The sequence below is a fragment of the Sinocyclocheilus rhinocerous genome, unplaced genomic scaffold (assembly GCF_001515625.1).
Source record: "Sinocyclocheilus rhinocerous isolate Xijiao unplaced genomic scaffold, SAMN03320098_v1.1 scaffold2264, whole genome shotgun sequence".
NCBI lineage: Eukaryota > Metazoa > Chordata > Actinopteri > Cypriniformes > Cyprinidae > Sinocyclocheilus > Sinocyclocheilus rhinocerous.
The window spans coordinates 175,663-181,853 of NW_015665058.1; the positions used below are offsets into that span (position 1 = coordinate 175,663).

At 39.4% G+C, this 6,191-nt stretch overlaps 1 protein-coding gene across 1 annotated transcript in view; it reads left to right on the forward strand.

Moving 5' to 3' along the window:
* LOC107731103 (coiled-coil domain-containing protein 148) overlaps nt 1-6,191 on the forward strand; it is an 89,295-nt gene that overhangs the window by 43,281 nt on the left and 39,823 nt on the right. The window lies entirely within an intron of this gene.

Genomic DNA, 6,191 nt, shown 5'->3' on the forward strand with positions numbered 1-6,191 from the left:
AAAAGTTTTAGGCACTTGTGTAAAAATGCTGTAAAATGAGGATGCTGTCAAAAATAACGTCATAAATAAATTTTCTTTATCAATTAACTTCAATTAACTAAATTAAATCAACATTTGGTGTGACCATCCTTTGCGTTTAAAGCAGCTTTTGCCCTAGGTGCACTTGCGCAGAGTTTTCCAGGTAGCTTTGCAGGTAGGTAGGTCTCTTGAAGCATCTTGGAGCTGTTGCCACAGGTCTTCTGGATTTAGTCTGTCTCAGTTTGTTCTGTTTCTTCATGTAATTCCAGACAGACTGGGTGATGATGAGATCAGATATCTGTGTGGCGCACTGGCTGTTGTCAGACTCCTTGTGCAAACAAAAATCTCACTGGACTACTACAATAAATGGCAAAATTAATGTTTGGAAATGTAAACTACAAGTGTTTTTCTACAAGTGGCATACCTCATTATTATTGTTTCCTAATGAGGATTTACACTTGATTCTACACATTGCATATTTTAGTACAGAAGCCTGAAAGACTTTCTTGACTATTAACATAAATTGTCATCAGATTAACTGAACTCATGTGTGACTTGATATTTTTTTCCAATTATTTCTTTTCTTTATTATTTAAAAAATAAACAAATAAAGTGTGTGTATTTATTTATCTGGATGTGTCAGTTGGGGTATAGGATGTGCAATTTTCAGATAAATGTTCATGTTATATATTTTGGTTGCATTTGTGAGTTAATAAAAATGTAAGTATTTGCGTAAAATAACCACAAATATAATATTGATTAGGAGTGTAACGATTCAGATTGCTCATGGTTCGGTTCAGTTCAGTTCACGGTTTTAGGGTCACAGTTCAGTACGGTTCGGTATGTGCTATGTTCAGGTAAAAAAGGACTATGGTCAAATAAAAATAAAGAAAACAATAACAAATAATCAAACTAAATGCAACAGCACAAATAAATACAACAGAGCAAAGATACAAATAAAATAAACAGTGTTTTTCAGGTGTTTAACAGTAATTTTCAGGCACAGATATTTAAAAGTAAACAAATGTAAAATAACAGTGCATATTTCACTGTATAAATTAAAGACCAATCCTTGTTGAAGTTACAAAAGCTATTCAATCAAGAGAAGTGAGTGATTTCCTTGTGTTTTGTTGTTTAACATTAAAAACATTAAAAAGCAGGAATAGACTGCTGTTCCTTTAAGACATAATTCACAGATCTAGTACACTAATGCTGATACCGCGATACGTATGGTGGGTGGTATTGTAGTTTTTCGGTTCGGTTTGAATATTGTTACACCCCTAATTTTGAAATATCGATCGATATTCCCCTGAATCGAGTTGTATCATAATCATATCACTGAATTTTTTGAGGTATTGACAAATATTGTATTACAGGCATGAGAAATTATATCAAACCATATCATGATGAACCGTCCGATTTACGCCCTTTCGCAATGCGTATTTTATGAGAACACTAATGTGCGTAATGACAATGTAAACATTGAAACTTCCTAACCATAAAATAAGACCGTGCTCAAACAACACATTTTTGGCACAAACACAAAAACTAAAAACTTTCGGGACTGGAATAATACTACGTAAAAGAAGATTTCTTGCCTCCCACTGCCAGCAGCTTACGGAGACGGGAAAACACAGCTGCCTACATTTCAAACAGATGAGAAAGAAAATGCCTCTTGTGGAATCTACTTCCTGGATGAACTTCCACAGACTTCTACAAAGGATTGTGGTTCTTGAAACAAAGTTACTTACTGGACTTCCAAAACAGGCGGAACACACAGCAGAGCATCGTCACAGACCCCTTCAGCATACACCCGGCGAGTCCTGTGAATCTAGTGAATCTCAACAGTTTATACCAAGTGTAGAGGAACAAGCCGAAAGTTATTGACACACTAATCAATGGCACAAAGAGGGAGCAAGACCAAAAGTCACTGAAGACATCAGATTGTCACTAGTATCTCATATTGCCGCAGAATCATCCTCTACACCAGATACAGCTATGACAAGGCTTGTGAACACTGGTATTCTACCATCTCCTATACATCTTGAAAACAGATTTGAAGCATTAATGAATTTGGGTGAGGAATCCCCAAATGTGATTGAACATGGATCGTATCAGCCGCAGCTAGCATCGCTACTAACAGGCGCTCAAGATTGATCAGACGGCGGTATTCAGTTCAGAGCACAGCCGAGCTCTATTAGGGATGTCAATTTTCGATCATTTCCATGATCAATCGTTGTTTAAATTAACGATCAATTATTCGATTAATCGTTAACCTTATTGCTGCAAAATGCGTCTATTGCAGCGGCACACAGTCACCGGCGTGACAGGATGTGCAAAAGCCACTCAAAAGAAAAAAACGCTTTCTCAACCGAATTTAAGGGGTTTTAGTCTGAATAAAATGCTAGTAGCAGGATTGTAAAATGAATAGATGTGATTATGATCATTTGATAAAATGAAGAGAGCGCTGAACGCGCCTCTTTAAATGGTTTCGTGGTGCTCGTTGTTGTATTTGAAAACACAATTGCAATGTTTTCAACTGACATTATGGTATTTAAAATAAACTTATCCCAAACGTGGCTGTGCTGCGCAGTCAGTGAACCGCTTCCATTTGCTGCAGCAAAACACACTGTTGCTCACATGAAACATTTTTATGTGAGGAGTCAAGGACCAGTACTTAATTTGATCCTGCTGGATCCTGTTCTGGAAAATGTCAGATTTTTAGTTTTTGCGTTCCGGTAGGCCTATTTGTTTTTAAAAATCCGGCATTTACAGTGCATTAGAACGGGACAGTGCATGCGTGCGCGCATACGAGGACGAGCGAGCGCGGGTTTGGCTAGATGTATTTGGAGGTTATTGCTCAACTGACCAATGTAACCTTTTATTTGTTTGGTTGACTATTTTATTTTGATAATGAACAGACTGCGATGTAAGTTTGAATTTTTGTAATATGTGGGGTGTGTGCGTGCGAGGCGCGATCGAACAGCTGAAATATAAAAAAAACTCACTTTTTGGAGTAAGATACAATCCACAAAAGTGTTTACTTTTATTTTTGCACACTCACAATAAAAGCAGAAGATTTGTGCTTTTGTAAAATAAAGCAAACAAACAGAATGCGCGTTGTCATCCTTTCCTTTCCGTGAACTTGTTTATGAAGCACCGCGCCACACTTCTGTTTTAAATCTGTTAGCTTAGTTATTTAAGTCAGATATATTTCGCATTTATTTATTATTATTATTTTTTTTTTTTTTATGAAAACAAATTGTTATTTTTATTTTAGGCCTATTACTTACATAGGCTATACATTTTCCTTAAAGCATCCCATTTTGTTCCAGGGCTTGACAACCTTGTGCCCTAGGCTAGTTAGGTCCATGCAGAAACTTGTGAAAGATGCGCGTAGTTGCTGTCCTGTGTCCTGCAGCCCTGCAAAGCGCACGATATGAAACAATTATCTGGGGAAATTAGTTACAACATTTCTATTGCTTTCCATGTTGAAGAGCTTTGTGCTGTTTCTATTTTAATGTACTTTTAAAGTCTAAATCATATTAAAAGCTTAATTTGTACATTATGAATGAATGATGATGCATTTATATACCGTCACTCACAGCTGCTCGCACGTGTTTTGGGCATGAGCCGCACGCAGCCCAAAATTAAATAGCTTAATCGACCATCGTTAGCTTTAATCGATTGCATCGCTTATCAACAATTAATCGATCATCGATTAATCGTTGACATCCCTAGACTCTATAATAAGCAACATCAGTAGCATGACTACAACTACATGCTGCTTTAATCAAGCAACCGTTTCTGATGTGAACAGGGAATTTCAGAACAATTCTAATGAAGCACAAGACTGCAAATTAATTCATCATTCATGTGGGGAAGAATGATATTCAGAAAGAGTGATATACAGTCAGAACTCCTAGAGAGATTTCAGTGAACTCCTTGAAACACTTCGAAGACATAAATTTCAGTCTTTCATCAGTTGACCACTCCCAGCATGAGAAACTAACATGTTTTCACGGTTGCTTGGGCTAAATACATGGCTACAAAGAACCTGCAATATGAAATGAGTGAACTTGTGGAGTGACAACTTCAGTCTTTTCTGAGGCCATAGACAACTTTTTAAACCGGAAGGCCTCCACCCAAACAAACTTGGAGCAAAAGTGCTACAGGAAAATATCTACTTCTTCCTCCATCATCCTTCAGTAGAGTGTGCCAATCCACTAAACCTGAATGGCACACAAACACCTGGACAGAGTATGAAGGACCACAGAACTTCACATCAGCTCCTGAATCATCATGTGGTTGACACATCCCACAAGGACACTGAAAACACCACACAGCCACAACAAGCACTGCTCATGGACACCATCCTGACTGAGTCCTGCCCACAGAACTCACCACAGACAGACTGTGACGCTTTGACACTTAGAACGGCTCCAAGATTCAGCACCCAAGGATGACTTTGAAAACAGCCAGGGAAGCCAGGACAGTATATTTCAGCCACCGGAAACACCAGAGCCACAGCCCCTCTCACCAGACACATTTTCCCTCTCTCCAGTATCCACTTCTAAGCTTCCCAGAGAAAATGGAGGAAGTGGTGTATGCTGGGACCAAACTCTCCCACTCTATTGCTGCAAGCAGATATCAACTAAAAAACGGCGGGCCCCACAACCACCTGGGCCTGTGGGCCCAGCTAGCCCTTCTCCTCCTGTGAGAGCCCTCCAGTCGCTGTCACAATGCCAGGGCCCACACCCTCCTCCATCTGCTGTAGGTGAACCAAAAACACCTGATAACAGCTCTCAATGATATGTGTCGGGTTCCCGCTACGATAGCATTACAAATGTTTACATAACAAGCTGGAATCCAGTGTGCCTGTAGCTTTATCTATTTCTGTTTTATCATGTGTTAGAAAGTCTAAGGCCTTCTCAAGCCAAAGGCCTAACTCTTTTAATCTGCGGCCTATTATGCGTCAGACTAAGATGGCTGTGGGGACAAAAAGTAATGCCATCAAGTTAGCATTCGCTCACTTAAAAATAAATAATTTCTGATCAATTGACTTAATAACCAAAAACAACATCAAGCGTAGCGTTAGTTCTGGCAGGTCACATTAGTCAAGCTCGCATCAGCTGACTCTCAGCTGATCCCCATCTACCTATGGGAATACGACACCTATCTAAGCATTCATATATAAGGTCCCTCAGTATTATCAGCAGTTTTCGCATTGCTCAATAGCTAATTAAATGGCAAATTCGGCAGGCAAAACACCATCATCACTGAGAATCGGGAATTTAGAGAAGTGGAATTCGTTTCCCCAATGTTTTCACCTCCGATTCATTCAAGTTCGTTAACTTGAACACGTGAATTCACCGCATTGATCAAAAGCTGCCTTATTCGGAAGTGACTAAGTTAGCATTACTTCACGCATCTCTACATTATTGTCATGGACTCCACGAGTTATGTGACTGACTCAAGAACAAGTTCAGATGGGAACTTCATCCCCAAGAAGAATATCAAGAGATCAAGCATCCACTTATAAGTTATTTACACTGTTAAGAGTTGGATTCTTATGCGCGCGCACACTCATCGACCCAAGCGAGAGCAAGAGCGCGCCGCTTAACGTGTTTCTTCCATGGTTACGGAAGTCATCGGCAGCGCTGCAGTTACTTGCTCGAGAAGACTAGGATGTTCGAGAGGAACTACACTAGCCTGCCTCCGGCTGGAGAGAGTAGCCGCTTGCAGTCGGGGACAGAATTAAAGCGGACTCTATCACAGATGAAGTGAATGAAATGCAGTATTTGTCAAATACACAGATGTTTCAGAAACGATTTCATAAAGCAACAGAAACACTTTTATATACTGCTTAATACAGTGCCATCTGTTCATGAATAAGTTCAACATTAGCATATGCTATTTAAATACCAATAAAGTGGGGGTACATATGCTTTTATCAGTGTTTTTTAAAACGTGACTCAATATAACAGTGTGACTACACTAAAAATGCTTTTACTGTTATAAAAACACAGATTTGTGAGCATCATTGGAAGCACGTCGTGCTTGTCATCACAGAATCTAACCAACGAGAATAAAGTGTGTCGTCATCAAGGCTTTCGCAGTAGGCTTGTTTGAGATGAGCAAAATCTGCGCAGAACCGATCACCGGTGATCACC